Source organism: Mauremys mutica, chromosome 5 (assembly GCF_020497125.1).
Source record: "Mauremys mutica isolate MM-2020 ecotype Southern chromosome 5, ASM2049712v1, whole genome shotgun sequence".
NCBI classification, from domain to species: domain Eukaryota; kingdom Metazoa; phylum Chordata; order Testudines; family Geoemydidae; genus Mauremys; species Mauremys mutica.
Window position 1 is genome coordinate 40,201,147 of NC_059076.1, and position 21,115 is coordinate 40,222,261.

At 47.1% G+C, this 21,115-nt stretch overlaps 1 protein-coding gene across 10 annotated transcripts in view; it reads right to left on the bottom strand.

Moving 5' to 3' along the window:
* Window positions 1–12,074: 12,074 nt before the first annotated feature.
* Window positions 12,075–21,115, bottom strand: part of CAMK2D (calcium/calmodulin dependent protein kinase II delta) — a 278,028-nt gene continuing 268,987 nt past the window's right edge. For 4 of the 10 annotated variants that reach the window (XM_045017923.1, XM_045017924.1, XM_045017922.1 and 1 more), the window contains one exon: window positions 12,076–13,278. The gene's annotated coding sequence lies outside the window, so the exon portion shown is untranslated. Of the gene's footprint in view, window positions 13,279–21,115 lie in introns of all 10 variants that reach the window. The other 6 variants (XM_045017927.1, XM_045017926.1, XM_045017929.1 and 3 more) reach the window with 3 other exon arrangements.

Genomic DNA, 21,115 nt, shown 5'->3' on the forward strand with positions numbered 1-21,115 from the left:
TAACCTGAATTACAGGAAGGTCCAGCTGTGAAAGTACCAAAGAGCTCGATATGTCCCATTCTGGAGAGCCTTGTGACATGGACCCTAATTACAGGGTTGTCACGGTGACTAGTGGGGCAGAGCACGGCGTAAAGCCAAATGAGCAAATGGGCAGAGACCCGGGCCCTAGTTATAGGGCGGTCACATTGCTCAGTGAGCTAACAAAGAGCTCAATGCCCCCCCACATTTAGGGGGAGGTGACTTGCACCCTGATTGCAGGGCAGTCACACTCACTAACAGCTAATGGAGACCCAAAGGGCCTCGGAGACTCAAACCCTAGTTACAGGGAGGTCAAGCTGCCCATGTTACGGAAATGATTCTAATCCCCCAGATTTCAAAAGCGAGATGCAACCTGTCCCCTCAGTACAGGGTGGTTGCTGGCATTAGCCAAATAGGAGAGACCATAACCTGAATTACAGGAAGGTCCAGCTGTGAAAGTACCAAAGAGCTCGATATGTCCCATTCTGGAGAGCCTTGTGACATGAACCATAATTACAGGGTTGTCACGCTGACTAGTGGGGCAGAGCACGGCGTAATGCCAAATGAGCAAGTGGGCAGAGACCCGGACCCTAGTTACAGGGCGGTCACAATGCTCCATTAAAGAAAGAGCTCAATGCCCCTCCACATTTAGGGGGAGGTGACTGGCACCCTGCTTACAGGGCAGTCACTCACTCTAGCCATGTAACGGAGCAGAATGTCCAAAGGAGACAAGGACACGGACCGGGACCCAGCTTACATGGCTTTCACTGTTCTCAGGTTTGTACAGAGATCGATATCCCCATCAAGATAGAGAGATTTAGTGTCTCCCCTATTTAGAAAATCAGCACTCCCACCAACCTGCTGATGTGGCCTGATGTCAAAATAATGAAGGGGAGAGACTAAAACCCTTGATAGAGAGTGGTCAAGTTGCCCAGCTACTAGGAGATCCTGTATTTCCTTTGACCTAAATCACCCTCATGAAAGGCCAATCTTTGCCCTCAGCCCACTAATAGGAACTGAACCTAAAGAAAGCAGAACTGGAGAGCGATTCTCCTGTGCACTAAAAGATGCTATCTGAGCTTTTACTCTTTCCTTTTGTGGGGAGGAGGAGGATAAATATAATAATACACATTGAGCTCTTTTTCCAATTCTGAGGAGAGTAAAGAAAAAACACTGCAGTGATTTAACTGAAAGAACTCAAAATAAATAAATAAATATATAAATATACATATTCACACCCATTTGTATCACGTTCACTCACATACACATATATACAAAACAAAGGGGGACTTCCCAGAACAGAAAGAGAGTTCATTGCAATAGGTTACTTGACCCACAGTGTTAAACTTGACCAATTTTCCTCCCTTCCAAAAAGAAAGGGAAAAGGCATAAGACCTGGACCCTGCTTACAGAGGGGTCATGCTGTTCAAGGGATTAAAATGCTCGAGCTCCCCATACAGTGTAATTAGATGACCGGTGGCCTGATTACAGGCAAGTTACTGTGCCCAGAGTCCCTTTCCTTTGCCTCCATCTTCAGTGACTTGTCTTCTTTCTTCCTCTTGGCTTGACATTCCTCAACCTTTCCTCTTGTCCACTTGTGTTTGAAGCTGCCTGAAAAAGAGAGAGGGAGCACAGAGGCATGTGTTAGTCAGACACCTTTACAACAACTCCACAACTCTCAGATAAGGATTTTCCCCTCCTGAGTCAGAAAAATACCAAATCTTTCCTGCCCAGGCTCCAGTCTCCACCCCCATTCAGAGTCACCACAGACTTTTAGGCCAAGGCTCTGACAGCCCCCACCCTTCAGAGTCACCACAGCCTTTCCTGCCCAGGATCCGACCCACCCCTTCACAGTCACCTCAGCCTTTCCCACCCAGGCTCGGACCCACCCCCTTGAGAGTCTTCTCAGCCTCTCTCGCCCAGGCTCTGACACCTCGCCACTTTAGCGTCACCTCAGCTTTTCCCGCCCAGACTCTGACACTCCCCCTTGAGAGTCACCTCAGGTCTTTTCCCACCCAGTCTCCAACACCTGCCCCTCCCTTCAGAGTCACTTCAGCTAGTCCTGCCTAATTTCTGAGCCCCTCCCCTGCTGTCACCTCACCCTTTCCCTCCCAGAAGCCAAGCTCCTCTTTCACTGCCACCTCAGCCTTTCCCGCCCAGATGTAGAGCTCCTCGTCAGGCGTCACCTAAGCCTTTCCCGCCCAGGTTCCAACCCACCCCCTTCAGAGTCACCTCAGCCTTTTCCGCCCAGGCTCCGATCCACCCGCTTCAGAGTCACTTCAGTCTTTCCTGCCCAGGCTCTGACACCTGCCACCCCCCCACACACACACATTAGAGTCACCTCAGTGTTTCCTGCCCAGGCTTTGACCCCCCTCAGCTTTTTTCGCCCAAGTGCCGGACACCTCCTCCTCTGCCATCTCAGTTTTTCCCGCCCAGGCTCCGACCCACCCCCTTGAGAGTCTCCTCAGTCTTTCCCGCCCAGGCTCTGACACCTGGCCCCCCCGCACACACTTCAGAGTCACCTCAGTGTTTCCTGCCCAGGCTTTGACCCCCCTCAGCTTTTTTTGCTCAAGTGTCGGACTCCTCCTCCTCTGACACCTCAGCTTTTCCCGCCCAGGATCCGACCCCCGCCTCTTTCAGAGTCACCTCAGCCTTTCCCGCCGAGGCTCTGACACCCCGCCCCCCTTTAGCATCACCTCAGTCTTTCCTGCCCAGACTCTGACATTCCCTTTTGAGAGTCACCTCAGGTTTTCCCGCCCAATCTCCAAGCCCTGCCCCTCCCTTCAGAGTCACTTCAGCTAGTCTTGCCTAATGTCTGAGCCCCTCCTCAGGCGTCACCTCAGCCTTTCCCTCCAAGGATCCGACCCACCCCTTTAAGAGTCACCTCAGCCTTTCCTGCCCAGGTTCAAGTCCCCATCCCCATTCAGAGTCACCACAGACTTTCCCACCCAGGCTCCGACCCACTCCCTTGAGAATCTCCTCAGTCTTTCCCGCCCAGGCTCTGACACCTGTCCCCCTCCCCCGCACACACTTCAGAGTCCCCTCAGCGTTTCCTGCCCAGGCTTTGACCCCCCTCAGCTTTTTTCGCTCAAGTGCCGGACACCTCCTCCTCTACCACATCAGCTTTTCCCGCCCAGGCTCCGACTCCGGCCTTCTTCAGAGTCACCTCAGCCTTTCCCACCCAGACTCTGACATTCCCCCTTGAGAGTCACCTCAGGTTTTCCCGCCCAGTCTCCAACCCCTGCCCCTTCCTTCCGAGTCACTTCAGCTACTCCTGCTTAATTTCTGAGCCCCTCCCCTGCTGTCACCTCACCCTTTCCCTCCCAGGAGCCAAGCTCCTCTTCTGCTGCCACCTCAGCCTTTCCCGCCCAGACGTCGTGCTCCTGCTCAGGCGTCACCTCAGCTTTTCCCACCCAGGTGCCAAGCCCACTCCTCTGGGATCACTTCAGCACTTCCCCCTACCTCGCTGATCTACCTCAGACCTTTCCCGCCTCAGCTCAAGCCCCATACACCAACTTGTGCCACCACATCTCTTTGCCCATCCTGCTGCCTCTAATCACGTTCCTCACCCCTTGTGCAACCTCAGCATTTCCCTACTGAACTTGAACCCTTCCTTATGCCCTGACCTCTCTGTGCCTGGCTGGAGCCCTGCCCCTCTGGTGCCCAGTCACACGCTCCTCACCCCTCTCCTCGAGTTACCTCAGTGCTTCCTGCCTCAAGACCAACCCTTCCCTCTGCTCGTGCCACTTCTGTGGGTTTGCCCCCAGCCTCCTACTGCCCTCTCAGCATTGCTCCTTCCTCAGCACCTTCTGCCTGCCCCATGTTGCAGTTTCCCAAACAACCCACATTCCGTCTACCGCTGCCTCAGACTTCCCGCCAGAGCCAGCTGCTTTCCGCCGTCTCATCGTGGCGCTCCAGCCTCACCTTTGCCCCTCCTGCCACCTCACAACCCGGCCACCCGCTCCTCTTTCTCAGGCAGTGCCTGTTGCTGCTTCCCATCTGGCCTCCTTGCGGTGCCTGCACCACTTTCAGCCTCAGCCGCAGTCCCTCTCATGCCGCCATGTGGAAGCCTGGTCTGAGCCCCCCGCCTCTGAGGTGCTTGTTTCATCTGGTCCCAACCAGTCTGATGTTCTCGGGGTAGCGGGGCCCCCTGCAAGGTTCTACTGGCTGTGGGCAGCTCCTAGTGCTGCTTCTCCCCGTTGAGCCCCCCTTTCCCTGAGGGCCTGGAGCAGTGTCAGAATTTTGAAGACCAGGGCCCCCACCTGGGCACGTGGCCCTCTGCTCCTAAGCCCCGCCCCCGGATCGTGCCGCCTCAGAGGTTCTCACGGGCCCACCTCACAGTTGGTGCCTGCCATCCTCTAACCTGAAGTCTTGCCTCAGTCTCGAGCTGACTCAGCCTCTCTCTCACACTGAACACCCTCCCTCTTGAACCAATTCCCGCCCAGTCTGAGCCCCGCCCCCTGGTGGAGCCCCAGGTGGGCTCCGTCCAGCCCTTGTGCCTGTGACTAAGTTTTGGAGTCCTGGTGCCCTGGTGGCAGCAGGGCAGCGGTGCACAGAGCTGCCTCCAGAGGCGCGAGGGGCGGATCTCACTTGTCAGGCTTCTCATGGCAGCCCCCACACTGAGCCTGCCCTGGCCTCTTCCTATGGGGCAGGAGGAACCAAACCATCCCCTGCTGTCCCTCAGCAGTGCACAGAGCCTGCCTGCACCTGCTTCCCCACTGTGCCAAGCTTGGCCCCATCCCTGCTGCTCAGGCTTTAGTACCAAGCCCACCATGGCTTCCCTTGTCCCCAGCAGCGTGGGGCCATCCCAGGCTCTTTGGCAGAGCCCACCACCAGCCCAGGGAGGAGTTGGGCCACTCCCAGCCTTAGGCAGTGACTTCCCACTTGCACAGCCCGACTCCACTGACAGGAAAGAGAAACCAGGGGAGACCGACCCATATCCTCAAAGATGTTTGGGCCCCTCACTCCCCTCACATAATGGCTATGTACCTTGGAGGAGCTGGGCCAATATAGCCAAAAGATACAGCAAAAGCTTCTAGTGTAAAGAGACATCCCCTGCACAGGCATCAGTAAGGAAATGACCTGCACACTGAAATGTGCTGAGGTGCTATCTACACATCAGTATACTGAGTCCCCGAGGTTCTTCTTTTTATCCATAGAGGGTTAAATGAATCTTCGAGGCAAAGCACTTTCAACCTTGATTTAATTATATGCATGTGTTTTAGAGCACACAAAAATAAAGAGCTTGTAATTTTACAATTCTATCTACAAGAGAGCAAATGTCATAACCCAGTACCTTTAACTTTAAACCATACTAGAGTTACATGGAAATTCTGTTCTTTATTCCCCCTGAAGAAATAGAATATATAGGGTTTGTATGTGTGTTTGAATCTTTAGCGATAATAATCCCAGTAGCTAGCCGTGAATAAGTGTTTGCAGAGGACATATGTAGATTTGTTTATGTAACTTTAGCACCCTCGTGGCCAAGATGGAGTCTGCTCTGCAGGCAGCTCTGACCAAGAAAAGGGCCGTGCAGGAACGCAGGAGGGAAAGATCCTTCTACCCCAGGAGCATCAGTTCCAACCCCCCCGAGTGAACACACACACCCCGGAAGAATATAGGAAAGGGAAATATTTTTGTTTCCACAGGGATGAAAGGAGAAAAATAACAGGGGGAAAGTTGGGGGAAGCAGTAAAATAGGGTGGCATTCATTACAAGGCCCCACTAGTACCACCGTCGGAAAGAGCTGGGGGGAAAACGGTAATTCTATTTTGTAGAGGATTTGCTATTTCAAAATCAGATTTCATTCTGATTTGGAATCCTATTCAAAAATTTTGAAATTCTCTGTGAAATGGAATTGCTGATCTCCACTGAGCTCTAAAGCAGCCTTGTAGGCTGCCCCAGAGCTGGAGACCCTTGGAGCCTTACAAGACCTAACTCCACGGTAGCACACCTGGTGGGCTGTCCTGGAGCCAAGGACTGTAAGAGCCCTACCTGGCGAGGAGTCACGAGCCTGGCAGCTGGGGCTCCCGCAACTTTCAGGCTCCCAGCTTCCCATCAGCCTACCAGGCAGGCAGCTGAGGAGCTGGGTGCCTGGAAGCCCGGGTTCCCCAGCAGCGTGCCACATGGTCTGTGAAGGAGCCAGGCAGCTGAGCTGTTAGGAAGCCAAGCAAGTTTCCGATGGCATTCTGCTTGGCCGGCAAAGTTCCATTGGAAACAAGCTCGGTTTCTGGTGGATGCTGTCAGAATAGACACAGTCCTGCCGCGTGTTTCAATTTCAACAAAAGAGCAAACTCTGGCAATTGTTTTTTTCTAACAAGCTCTGCTAATTAGCGGTGGAGAGCAACACGACACAATAGTTTTAAACAATAAGACAAATGAAACAGCAAGGAAGATAATTTTAAATAGGCAGAATGCATGGTAATTATTCAGTGGAAATGCAACCTGCACCAACGCAGTCTTTGAGAGGGTTAGCCAACTTTACACCAGGTTAACTAGCTGCAACCTATTCTATTGAATAGTCAGTCCTGGCAGATCTGAATTAGCGCCCTCATCATCATACCATCAGGTTTCAGGTCTCTCCTAGCATGGAAGGAAGTGCACCTGTGACTCATCAGCTGCCTCTGAATTGCGTTTAAGTGAAGGGGGAAAGGGGCAAGTCAGAGTACCTGTAAACAGAGAAAAGATGACTATTGAATCTATTGAAGTCATAGAGTTCCCCTTGTGTAACTGCAGCTGCTGTACACTTAGACTTTGTTCACCTGCTTTTTCTACACCAGGTGAACAATCACCTAAGACTGAGTATTTGCTTTCCAAGTTGCCCACCTTTGAATAATAAATCATAGGGGAAGAGTCATAAATAAAAAGCACATCCCCATGCACATTTCAATAGAACAAAAAGCATCTGGTATAGAAGAAATGAATTAACGAATGCAAAGAGAGAGAGGCTGTTTCAATTCAATGAGGCTGATGACCAGGGGAGCAGAGTGGACAGGGAGCTACAGACAGGGGAGTTTGAGAGGGAGTTTGACAGAGGGAGGCTTATGATGGTTAGGAAGACCCGCAACACCTGTGCCAGCACTGCTTCTGTCTCCTCCACCTGTGCCTGTTCCAGACAGAGCACCTGAGCATGGATGCTTCTACCCAGATCCTGGTATGGTTTTGCAGGGACTGTAACTTGCAATTTCCACTTACTGATATCCAGGCTGGGGGGGGGGCATCCAATGTGAAAGGTGCCTACTGGTGGAATCTCTCAGGCAGCAGGTGGGAGAGCTACAGGAGGAGATGGCTAGGTTGAGGAGCATCCGAATCCACGAACGATTCCTGGACAGTGTCCATGTGGAGACAGCTGAGGTAGCTGTTCTAGTACACAATACTGCTGACACACCACTGGTGGAGGAGGAGATGGCTCAGGGTGGACACTGGCAGCTGGTTACTTCTGGCAGTGGGCAGTGCTCCATCCCTGCTCCGAACCCTCCTGCCGTGGTAATAGGTAACCGTTATGCTCTTCTTAATACAGGAGACAAGGAATCACCCCCTACAGTAAAGGAGGAGAAGTCTCATACCCCTAAGGCTGGGAGGTCTGCTGCCACCAGTGCGACTAGAAAATGTAGGGTAGTGGTGGTCGGAGACTCTCTGCTGAGGGGGATGGAGGCGCTCATCTGTCGCCCTGACATTTCATCTCGGGAGGTATGCGCTGCCTGCTGGGGGCCCGTATCCGAGATATTACAGAGGCATTGTCGAGGATTATCCAGCCCTCTGACTACTACCCCATGCTATTCATCCATGTGGGCACAAATGATACTGCGAGGTGTGACACTGAGCGCATCAAGAGTGACTACAGGGCTCTGGGAGTATGGGTGAAGGAGTTTGGAGCGCAGGTGGTATTCTCTTCGATTCTTCCTGTCAAAGGTAGGGGCTTGGGCAGAGACAGATGCATCATGGAGGTGAATGCCTGGCTGCGAAGATGGTGTCGCCAGGAGGGCTTTGGCTTCCTCAACCACGGGATGCTATTCGAGGAAGGACTGCTAGGCAGAGATGGCGTTCACCTTTTGAGGCGAGGAAAGACCCTATTTGCACACAGACTGGCTAACCTAGTGAGGAGGACTTTAAACTAGGTTCAACAGGGACAGGTGAGCAAAGCCCACAGGCAAGTGGGGAACATGGAGACCTGGGAGATGGGTCGGAAACAAGAGGGAGCGTGGGCTATAATGGCAGAGAGAAAGGAGGGTCAGGGCAAAACTGGGAGGCAAGATCAAACCAGTAGCTTAGATGCCTATATACAAATGCGAGAAGTATAGGTAATAAGCAGGAAGAACTGGAAGTCCTAATAAATAAATACAACTATGACATTGTTGGCATCACTGAAACTTGGTGGGATAATACACAGGATTGGAATGTTGGTGTGGATAGGTACAGCTTGCTCAGGAAGGATAGACAGGGGAAAAAGGGAGGAGGTGTTGCCTTATATATTGAAAATGTACACACTTGGACTGAGATGGAGATGGACATAGGAGACGGAAGTGTTGAGAGTCTCTGGGTTAGGCTAAAAGGGGTAAAAAACAAGGGTGATGTCGTGCTAGGAGTCTACTACAGGCCACCTAACCAGGTGGAAGAGGTGGATGAGGCTTTTTTTAAACAACTAACAAAATCATCCAAAGCCCAAGACTTGGTGGTGATGGGGAACTTCAACTATCCAGATATATGTTGGGAAAATAACACCGTGGGGCACAGACTATCCAATAAGTTTTTGGACTGCATTGCAGACAACTTTTTATTTCAGAAGGTTGAAAAAGCTACTAGGGGAGAAGCTGGTTTAGATTTGATTTTAACAAATAGGGAGGAACTCGTTGAGAATTTGAAAGTAGAAGGCAGCTTGGGTGAAAGTGATCATGAAATCATAGAGTTTGAAATTCGAAGGAAGGGTAGAAGGGAGTACAGCAAAATAGAGACAATGGATTTCAGGAAGGCGGATTTTGGTAAGCTCAGAGAGCTGATAGGTAAGGTCCCATGGGAATCAAGACTGAGGGGAAAAACAACTGAGGAGAGTTGGCAGTTTTTCAAAGGGATACTATTAAGGGCCCAAAAGCAAGCTATTCCGCTGGGTAGGAAAGACAGAAAATGTGGCAAAAGACCACGTTGGCTTAACCACGAGATCTTGCATGATCTAAAAAATAAAAAGGAGTCATATAAAAATGGAAACTAGGTCAGATTACAAAGGATGAATATAGACAAACAACACAGGAATGCAGGGGCAAGATTAGAAAGGCAAAGGCACAAAATGAGCTCAAACTAGCTATGGGAATAAAGGGAAACAAGAAGAGTTTTTATCAATACATTAAAAGCAAGAGGAAGACCAAGAACAGGGTAGGCCCACTGCTCAGTGAGGAGGGAGAAACAGTAAAAGGAAACTTGGAAATGGCAGAGATGCTTAATGACTTCTTTGTTTCGGTCTTCACTGAGAAGTTTGAAGGAATGCCTAACATAGTGAATGCTTATGAGAAGCGGGTAGGTTTAGAAGATAAAATAAAAAAAAGAACTAGTTAAAAATCACTTAGAAAAGTTAGATGCCTGCAAGTCACCAGGGCCTGATGAAATGCATCCTAGAATACTCAAGGAGCTAATAGAGGAGGTATCTGAGCCTCCAGCTATTATCTTTGGAAAATCATAGGAGACGGGAGAGATTCCAGAAGACTGGAAAAGGGCAAATATAGTGCCCATCTATAAAAAGGGAAATAAAAACAACCCAGGAAACTACAGACCAGTTAGTTTAACTTCCGTGCCAGGGAAGATAATGGAGCAAGTAATTAAGGAAATCATCTGCAAACACTTGGAAGGTGGTAAGGTGATAGGGAATAGCCAGCCTGGTTTTGTAAAGAACAAATCGTGTCAAACCAATCTGATAGCTTTCTTTGATAGGATAACGAGTCTTGTGGATAAGGGAGAAGCGATGGATGTGGTATACCTAGACTTTAGTAAGGCATTTGATACGGTCTCGCATGATATTCTCATCGATAAACTAGGCAAATACAATTTAGATGGGGCTACCATAAGGTGGGTGCATAACTGGCTGGATAACCGTACTCAGAGAGTAGTTATTAATGGTTCCCAATACTGCTGGAAAGGTATAATAAGTGGGGTTCCACAGGGGTCTGTTTTGGGACCATCTCTGTTCAATATCTTCATCAACGACTTAGATGTTGGCATAGAAAGTACGCTTATTAAGTTTGCAGATGATACCAAACTGGGAGGGATTGCAACTGCTTTGGAGGACAGGGTCATAATTCAAAATGATCTGGACAAATTAGAGAAATGGTCTGAGGTAAACAGGATGAAGTTTAATAAAGACAAATGCAAAGTGCTCCACTTAGGAAGGAACAATCAGTTTCACACATACAGAATAGGAAGAGACTGTCTAGGAAGGAGTACGGCAGAAAGGGATCTAGGGGTTATAGTGGACCACAAGCTAAATATGAGTCAACAGTGTGATGCTGTTGCAAAAAAAGCAAACGTGATTCTGGGATGCATTAACAGGTGTGTTGTGAGCAAGACACAAGAAGCCATTCTTTCGCTCTACCCTGCGCTCGTTAGGCCTCAACTGGAGTATTGTGTCCAGTTCCGGGCACCGCATTTCAAGAAAGATGTGGAGAAATTGGAGAGGGTCCAGAGAAGAGCAACAAGAATGATTAAAGGTCGAGAACATGACCTACAAAGGAAGGCTGAAAGAATTGGGTTTGTTTAGTTTGGAAAAGAGAAGACTGAGAGGGGACATGATAGCAGTTTTCAGGTATCTAAAAGGGTGTCATCAGGAGGAGGGAGAAAACTTGTTCACCTTAGCCTCTAATGATAGAACAAGAAGCAATGGGCTTAAACTGTAGATTTAGGTTGGACATTAGGAAAAAGTTCCTGTCAGGGTGGTTAAACACTGGAATAAATTGCCTAGGGAGGCTGTGGAATCTCCATTTCTGGAGATATTTAAGAGTAGGTTAGATAAATGTCTATCAGGGATGGTCTAGACAGTATTTGGTCCTGCCATGAGGGCAGGGGACTGGACTCGATGACCTCTCAAGGTCCCTTCCAGTCCAGAGTCTATGAATCTATGAATTCATTATTCACAAGACAGTTTTCTTCACAGCATTAGCAAAATTAATGCCTACATATTGAATTATATCTTCATGCATCCTACCAAAGTTAATCTCTAGTTCTCTCCCACCCCTATAGAATCTCATTTTTAGAAAAAATTCTGTTTAGTACTTTTCTTCAGTAGGTCTCAAAACACTTTACAAACGAGGCCAGTAGAATCATCTCCTCTCTCCCCCTTTTTTTAAATGGAGGGGGACACTGACACAGGGAGGTGAAGTGACAGCCAAGTGACCCAAGGACAGCCAGTGACCCAGCAGCAGAGCCAGCAATAGAAACCAGGTCACCTAAATCCCAGGCCAGTGCTTTAAACCACTAGACCACACTACCTCACATGTATTAGCATATTGAAAATTTAGTGCACCGTAAAAGTAAATTTCTGAGAAACTTGAGATTAAATTAAATATAAAAAAATTACATTAATCTACTTTTTAAAAAATTTCTGAATGGAAAAGGTGCAGAAACCAGAGGACTTTGCCAGTTTTAGGCCAGTCTTATCATAACCACAATCATATATTGTGCTCAGGAAGTGAGCTCTAGGACCTGCAGATCTCAAGCAATCTATAAACCTGTGAACAGTGAAGGAACTAAACAAAGGCTTATTCTTGTGCACTGTAGCTCTAGGAGGGCAACCTTATGCACCTAAGTGGCAGTGAGATCTTCATCTTCAAGATCACGCTGCAGTCTGCCCAAAACGCGGGATCCAAGAGAAAAATCAAACTTGCACCACTACAGGGTAGTTACTTCCAATGACTGCATGAAAAGGGTAAAAAAAATGTTAATTAAATTAAACGTATAACGATACCAAAATTCTTCACAAGTTTACCAGATTCCTTTTTCTTTAGCCACAGAAAAAATGGAGACAATACCTGAATGCATACATTTTATTAATTGAATGACATAAGTAGTAATAAATACATTCATATATAAGGAGTTACAGAAAGCAAAGCAATGTGATATGACAATCAAGGTTCAATCTATGCATTTAATATGGAGTAGTCCAACTTTTATCAAATAAGTATAATCAGACCTACTTAATTCATTTCACACATCATAAAGTGGTGATTTTAGCAAAAACATCTTAATACAGAACAGAATTAACTACTAGTGTAAATCCTTTAATACAGATTATTGTTCAACACTTAAGTGGCAGAAGTAGAAATTTTCCACAATTATTATACTTTGAAAAGCTCAATAAGGTTTAAGGGATCCCCTAAAGCTGCAGAAATGCTACCCTCTTGAAAGTCTCTGGAGATATCTTTATTCTGCCTGGTCATCTTCATCCAAGATTTTGGAATTAGGAATGAAAGTAAGAATTGAGGTAGCCAGGTGGGTCCTGCATCCCTGTTGAGCTACAAATTAAAAGCTCACGGCTTTCAAACACCTACCCGAAATTAACTTTTACACCAATCAAATTGCACCAAACAGGCAACCTCAGCTTTGCCCAAATACATCTACTAATGTAAGTATACAAAAACATCTAAAATTGCCAACAATTCACACTAAACCAATACCAGAAAAACAATCATAATCACAAAATACTGCACCTCTGCCCAAATACCAAGACTTAACAGAAAAATAGCTACCTAAAACATCCACATTATCATCCTCTGAATTCAATAAGCTTAAAAGACTATTAAAACACCACTATTGCCACATCCACCAATGGACACAACTACTAAAAACACTAACTTCTGACACAATAGGCGCAAAGTTAATATTGAATGTGTGGTACACTTTGAGTGGTGTGACCGTTTAAGTAGAGTAGGTGTTTGAAAGTTGTGAAGTAACTGCTAGTTGCCAGAACATTTAGTTCTATTTGCTTCCTTTTAGAAATGTGTGAGAAATACACAAGTTAGGCGTTACCTGGAGTAAATGTTAATTTTGTGAACCTTAACTTTATTTGAGGAGTTTGGGGGGCAGAATTGGGGCTGAGTGGAGAATACAAACGTATGCCTTCCCTTCAGTCACATCTTTGCACTTTCCAGTAGGAAATGATGACTTATTAATAATAGGAAGCTATGATTCTATAAAACTTGTGTGTTTAAGGTCTCTGCATTTCAGATTCAGTTATGCCTTGGTACTGACACTTCCTTCTTCTCCATTTGTGCTTCAAGATGCCTGAAACAGAGAGAGGGAGAATAAGGAATGTGTAAGTGAGAAACGCTTTCGACAACTCCAGGTCCCGCATGCAAACTCAGTGTAAACTAGAGATACAGTGTTCTTTTCCGCATCTGCAGACTGTCTGGATATTTAGGTCCAAGACAGTTCTTTGTGGTCCTCAGACACTTCCACAAACATTTCCCCTCTCCCCCCAAGCCACAATCTCCAGATTTCCCTTGACAATTATTTCACCAGGCAGTCTCCATACCAAATCAAGAGGAATTAAATGATGAAGGGCAGTAAGGAATTTATTGACAAGTATTCCTAAAGCAATGGGACACGGTATACTGCCTGGAATGGCTTAGTCCAAATTGCCATAGGACACTCCCTTTTGCAACTTACCACCAATAGCATGTCAGGTCTCCAAGAGTCCAAGAAGGGAGTAGAAAGCAGGAGACTTGGCTGCAAATTTCCAGGCACGTTGCAAGCGCTGCTTAAAGCCCGGAACTCTGGACACAGTCTCATGGGGGCACCATAAATAGTAGCTGATGAGACCTGTACCCTGTTTACAGGGTGCTCATTCGGGGCAGTGGCTGCATTTGGCCTAGTGCCAAGAGACTAGAGGGCAAAGGCCCAATCCCTGATGACAGGGCGGTCCTTCGCAGCAGGCTGTGAAGACAGCACGAGGCCAAGAGACCCAAAGGGCCTCGGAGACCAAACCCTAGTTACAGGGAGGTCAAGCTGCCCATGTTACTGAAATGATGCTAATCCCCCAGATTTGAAGAGCCTGCCTGCCTGCATCTGCTTCCCCACTGTGTGAAGCCCCATCCCTACTGCTCAGGCTCTAGCACCAAGCCCGCCCTGACTTCCTTCATCCCCAGCAGCGCGGGGCCATACCAGGCACGTTGGCAGAGCCCACCACTAGCCCAGGGAGGAGTTCGGCCTCTCCCAGCCTTAGTCAGCGACTTCTCATTTTCACAACCCGACTCCACTGATGGGAAACAGAATCCAAGTGATAGCAGCCCGGATCCTGAAAGTTCTTTAGGCCCCTCACTCCCATTATGGTTAAATACCTTGGAGGATCTGGGCTAATATGGTAAGAAGGAAAAGAGAAACCAGAAGAGAGCGACCCACATCCTCAAAGATGTTTGGGCCCCTCACTCCCCTCACATAATGGCTATGTACCTTGGAGGAGCTGGGCCAATATAGCCAAAAGATACAGTAAAAGCTCCTAGTGTAGAGAAAGCTCTTGCACTGGCATCAGAAAGGAAATGACTTGCTCACTGACATGTGCTGAGGTGCTATCTACACATCAGTATATTGAATTTTCAAGGTTCTTCTTTTTATCTATAGAGGTTTAAATGAATCTTCTAGGCAAAGGACTTTCAACCTTGATTTAATTATATGGATGTCTTTTATAGTACACAAAAAAAAAGAGCTTGTGTTATAGGTCTCACCCCCACTCTGAACTTTAGGGTACAGATGTGGGGACCTGCATGGACACTTCTAAGCTTAATTACCAGCTTAGATTTGGTCTCCCTGCCACCATCCAGATTTTTGTGTACCTGGAACACTCCCTTTTCCCCCCAAAACCTTCCCCTCCCTGGAAAGCCTTGAGAGACTCCTCCACCAATTCCCTGGTGAGTCCAGTTCCAATTCCCTTGGATCTAAAAATTAGGGAAAAAAATCAATCAGGTTCTTAAAAAGAAGGCTTTTAATTAAAAAAAAGAAAGGTAAAAGAAAGAAAAAAAAAACCCTCTGGGAGACAGCATATCAGCTAATCTCACAGACAACAGATTGAAAACACAGGATGTTCCCCTGGGCAAAATCTTAATACACAGAAGACTACCCAATTTGATAATTCCCTTAATTGCACTAAGACAAGTTACAAAAGAAAATAAACATAAACCTATTTATTTCTTTCTAAAACTTACTACTCTGATAAGAGGCTGGTTCCTTGATCTTTTTTACTCCAGCTGAAACTGAAACTGACTAAACAAAGGAAACTTCCCTCCTTCCTTTTGAAACATCTTGTTCCCCCATTGGTTCCTCTGGTCAGGTGTCAGCTAGGCTAGGTGAACTTCTTAACCTAAAAGAGGCATTAACTCTTAACTATCTGTTTATGACAGCTTGTAATTTATAATTCTATTCTGTTGTGTATTCCTCCTGATGAAATATAATATATAGGGTTTGTATGTATGTTTGAATCTTTAGCGATGATAATCCCAGTAGATATCCGGGAATAAGTGCTTGCAGAGGATATCTGTAGATTTGTTTATGTAACTTTAGCACCCCTGTGGCTAAAATGGAGTCTGCCCTGCAGGCAGCTCTGGCCAAGAAAAGGCATGTACAGGAATGCAGCAGGGAAAGGTTCTTCTACCCCGGGGCATCTATTCCAAACCCGCAAGAGTGAACACATGCATACCAGAAGACTATAGGAAAAGGAAATATGTTTGTTTCCACGGGGATGAAAGGAGAAAAACAACAGGGGGAATATAGGAGAAGCAGTAAATCAGGATTGCATTCAACACAAGGCCCAGAGGCCTTCACAGTGTGAAAGCACAGATGCCAAGCAATGCGTTTGCACTCAGAGTTCAGGAGTCTTGAGGAAAGTTCCAGTGAGTCTTGGGTGCTCCTGGTTGTCTTTAGTGCCAGTAACTTTTCCCCAACAAACCCCTCAAGTGCTCTCTTCTGCTGCTCTCTGCCAAACCACACAGAATGACAACCTCTTCACTTAACTAGCTACAGCTTCCCCTGTTTATTTCCAAAGGAAAGTCACCAGCTCAAGTATTATGGCCCTATACAGTTCTGGGCAGCAGTGATACTGGGTCCAGCTCCGGGTTGTCCTTGGGCAATTCCTCAGTGGCACAGTGCTCCTCCTGGCTCCTGTCCTGAGGTGTCCCGGATCAGCCGCTCTCCCCTCTCTGCTTCCCCACCCACAGCACCCCCCCCCCCCTCAGGATAAAGATTCCTCCTCATTGATAGGCATCCAATCTTGATTTTAAACATTTTCTCTCTAGTCTAACCCCTCTATAACACAGACAATAGGACTTTCCTGAATTTATTCCCTTTTGAACAGATCTTTTAGAAAAGCATCCAATCCTAATGTCCAGTAATGGAGACTTCACCGCAATTCTTGCTAAGTTGTTCCAATGGTTAATTACCCTCACTGTTAAAAATGTAGGCCTTATTTCCAGTCTGAATTTGTCTAGCTTCAACTTTTAGCCCTTGAATTTGTCTGCTAGATTAAAAAGCCCTCTGCAAAGCACCCTCACAGGGAACAGAAACTTAACAGACTGTAATGAGTCATCCCTTCGTTATCTCTTTGATAAGCTAAATAGATTGACCTCTTGAGTCTATCACCATAAGAGTCTCCCTCCATTTGATCTTCTGGGTGCATTTGTTCAGACTTGAGTTCTAAGACAGTGCTAATTTTCCCCCCACCATGAAGAGAACTGATAGCAGCCCTCAGTGGAATATTACTGGAAAAGTTGTGTGAGGTTATGAATATGAGCAAATATTGGTACTGATTTTATAACTAATGCTCTACCGCAATAAAAAAAATCATATACAATTTATAGAGGCCACTGTTTACTCACATGTACTACAATGTAGTAACAGAGCTATGCCCATATTTTCCTGGTTTTAGGCTAAGAAATGGCTGCAGTAGCTTGGTATCATTATCTACAGTTATCACATAAACACTGACTTTTAATGGTGACCACTATCAGGCTTTAGCTGAATAGTCTCCTCAGAAATTCAGTTAAAAAATATCTAGATATATGAACATCCATCTTTCCCCACATCTTACATGGTGCTGCTCAAACTTACACACCTACGTGACAGGGTTGCCAGCCCTCCAGGGGTGTCCAGGATTAATCTTTAATTAAAGACTATGTCATGTGATGAAATGTCCAGGAATGCACCAAACCAAAATTGGCAACCCCACTACCTGAATACATATCATCCCACATACCCTGGCGGCCGTCACCGAGTCACATACACAGTTACCATTTGTGTGCACATACACTGTCGATACATATTCACCCACACATGCACTGAGGCAGTAGATAGTCTCTTCCCCATTGCTTGCATATACTTATATTCCCATGACATAAATATCACACAGGCAATCCAACATGTGCATACAATACACATACTTTTCAGGTGATCCCAGCCATGCACACAGGGTGAACTCCTGGCCCCACTTAAGTTAGTGGGTGTTTTGCAAGGTTAGCCATCTGCACAAGGGGTCAACAGCTACACAACACCCTGCTCAGTGTTATCAGAACACCGTTCTATATAAACATAGCACAACCCTTCAAAAAAACAGCCATGAAATATACAGGATTTGATAAAATCGTGTAAACTCATGAACACTCCATGGTTTTTTTTTGTCTCTTTTTACTGTTGCACCTTTAAAAAAAATTAAAAATTGCATATGAATGTTATTGTTTCTGTTTAGGTTGCATAATTAAAGGCACTCACCAATACTTATAATAACTTTGCATTATGTATCCATCCTTAAACACTGCAATATGGTATATGAAGGATGCGGGCTTGATACTGTTGGAGAATCTAACGTTTTGCAACTCTTGACTTTTGAGTCTTCATACCCTCCTATGTGGAAAGTGTTATGTCCTAGGGGCCGCCGGTGTAGGAAGCAATCACTTGAGGCCAGAGAGCAGACAGCTAACCAAAACCTCCATTTTATTTACAGACACAGAGAGCTCACTCAGCCGGTTGAAACCAGCTGAGCTATCCCTTAATAGTCTAAACTCAGTTGCCATAGTAACAAAACCCATGACAACCAAATACACAACAGAAAGTCTAAGGGAAAGTATCTGCCTGATTGGTTTCCCTTCCCCATTCTCCTGCTGGTGGAGGAAGGACAGAGAATCAGAGCTGTTGCATGTGCTAAGGAATAGCCCCAGTCCACAAAGCAGGCAGTGCTTTCTTCCTCTGCCCTTGCGAGCACAGGGCTGGGGAGTTCTGAAGCACTCAGTGCTGAGCAGTTAGAATAAGGGGGAGGACAGCAGCTACTTCTTGGTCCTGCAACCTTCAGCCTGCTCTACACTATAAAGTTTTATCAGCAAAACTTGCCTTCTGCTGGCACAGCCTAGCATGCAACCCCACTTAATTTGGCAAAAAGCCTCCATTTTTGCTGTCATAGTGTTGAGTCTGAACTTTTTATGAACTGAAACTTAACTCAGACTTCATGTCTCTGTCTGAAACTTTTAATCAAAAAACTCTGACCTGCGAACTACTCATGACCCCTCCCCTCCCAATAAGTAGCCATAAGTAGCCATCCCCTCTTTTGTCTTCTCCAATTTACATTTTAACCTGTTTTGTCCTGTAGAATCTTGATTGATTATGCATGACCATTATGATCTGTTAATCACTTTGTTTACTTCTGTGTATAAACATTGATGCTTACCCCTAATAAACTGGCCACACTCCTCCAAAGCTTGGCTCTTAAGCTAAGGATGGTGTGAGCCCGTTGATCAACGAATTGTTTTGTCTGGTCTCTGACAGATCTCTGAGCCCTATACCAACTCCGCACAAACTCGGGTGCTGGAGAGGTGAGTAGGACTTGCTTTTTACCTAACAATTTGGGGGCTCGTCCGGGATTCCTTCTGGTGCGGTGCCTCTGTCCAGTGGTCAGACCACTCATATACGAATTGGCAGGCGCCACGGGAGATTTCTCCCAGCCAATTCAATATTGAGGGGTTGTGTACTGGACAGCAGGATAAACGCCAGTTGGAGGGCTCCTGTCAGACACCATGGGTCAAGGGACTAGCGTGCCTCTTGAGAGTCCGCTGGGGATTGTAAATAAGTTATGGAATGAAGGGAAACTCCCAGTACAGACAGGAATGTCTAGGAGGAAGTTGTACACACTGTGTGTAAGGAATTGGACTGGGTATACCGCGGTATTGGCCGACCCGAGGATGAGGTGGCCTTCGTATGGCTCTTTCGAACAGGCTGCCTTAAGAGGAGTAAGGAGCCAGATCGAAAAAGACCATCCGGGACAGTTATGTTACTGGTTTTGTTGGGACACAGCAGCAGAGCTGTGGAAATCTTTAAAGATTATGGCAGTCAGGTATTCTTCCGAGAGTGAACCCCCTCCATGTTATTTCGATGAAGGGTGTAAACCACGGCGTGTTTTAACTCGTCAGTTGGTCCCCACTGCACCTGCCCCTATTCCTCCGCAAGGGGACTCTCTCCAGAGTGCAGAGGGGAATCTGCAGGACTCCAGATTGGAATCTCTGCAGAGGGATAAGGAGGAAATGGAGGGGCACACCTCGGGAGGAGTTTTGCATGGGAGAAAGGGAAAGTAGTAAAAAGAAAGAGAAAAGGAAGAATATAAGTTGATGGCTTTAGCTTTTTGCGGTGGTATTCGAGGCAGAAGCCGTGGCCGTGGCAGGGGATTTCAGGGTGCTCGGGGAAGAGGGTCCTGGCAACCCCAGCCACCAGGAAATTGTTTTCAGTGCGGACAACCCGGTCACTTTAAACGTGAATGCCCGTGGGGACGCCCAGAGGGTCCGGTCGCATCCGCAGATACTTACACCAGGGACGAATACACTCCTGCACCACCAGCCCAGCCCGTTCCTCAGGCCTGGATCAACTACGGGCAACAGCAACAGCTGCAGCGAACTCAGCCTTCTCAATGACGGTACCCCGGGGGCGAAGGCAAACAATGTGATGGTCTTATTTCCTTAATGTCTTTAGCCGGCTCTTTCCTCACTTTCTCCCCTCCCAGCAAAGAGCCTCATCTAACCCTTTCAGTCCAGGGACTGCCTGTCTGTTTCCTCATTGATACTGGAGCTACTTTCTCTCTTTAAAATCATGCCCCCTCTCCCTGGCTATCCTCTGAGGTTAAAACTGCAACTGGGGTGGAAGGCAATCCACAGTCTCTGGGACTCACTTTGCCTCTAAATGTTATTTATGCTGATAAATGTTTTTCTCACCGTTTTCTTTTTTCCCCAGCTTGTCCGATCCCTTTGATGGGCCGGGATTTACTCTGTAAGCTTGAGGCTACTTTAACCTGCACTCCTGAAGGGGTAGGATTATTAATGACAGTGTTAGGAGATTTGGCCCTAACTCAGGGTAATTGGGAAACCCCCCCCCCCTCTCTCCCCTGACCTCACTGACTTGCCTTTAACCCTCTGGGGAATTTCTGACACGGATGTTGGCCTGCTCCTTTCAGCAGAGCCAGTAAGGATTCAAGTGAAGCCCTCCTTAGCCCCCCCCGTCAGTCCCCCAATACCCCCTGTCGCTGGAAGCCCGGGAAGGCATCCGCCCCATTGTCGAGGGATTCATTGCACAAAAGCTAGTCCGCCCTCAGCGCACTCCCTGTAATACCCCTATACTGCCTGTCAAAAAGCCTCCTAAAAAGGACGGAGACCCTATTCGTTGGCGCTTTGTACAGGATCTACGGGTTATTAATCAGTATGTGGTCCCTCTTCATGCAGTAGTTCCTGATCCAGCTACTATCATCAGCCAAATCCCCTGGGATGCTGAGTGGTTCACTGTTATTGACTTAAAATCAGCCTTTTTCAGCATTCCTGTGCAACCTTCACCTGGGAGGGACAAAGTTATGTCTGGCAACGACTTCCTCAAGGCTACAGAGACAGCCCCACGATTTTCAGCCAATGCCTCCGCCACGACTTGGAAGGCTTCACCAGTCCGCAGGGATCCACGTTAGTCCTATACGTAGATGACATCCTACTAGGTAACCGCGAAGAAGCCGCCCTCCGCATCGATGGTAAGGCACTTTTATTATACCTACACACCAGAGGCCACAAGGTAGACCCTAACAAGATTCAGTGGGTCTCACAGAAGGTCCGATATCTGG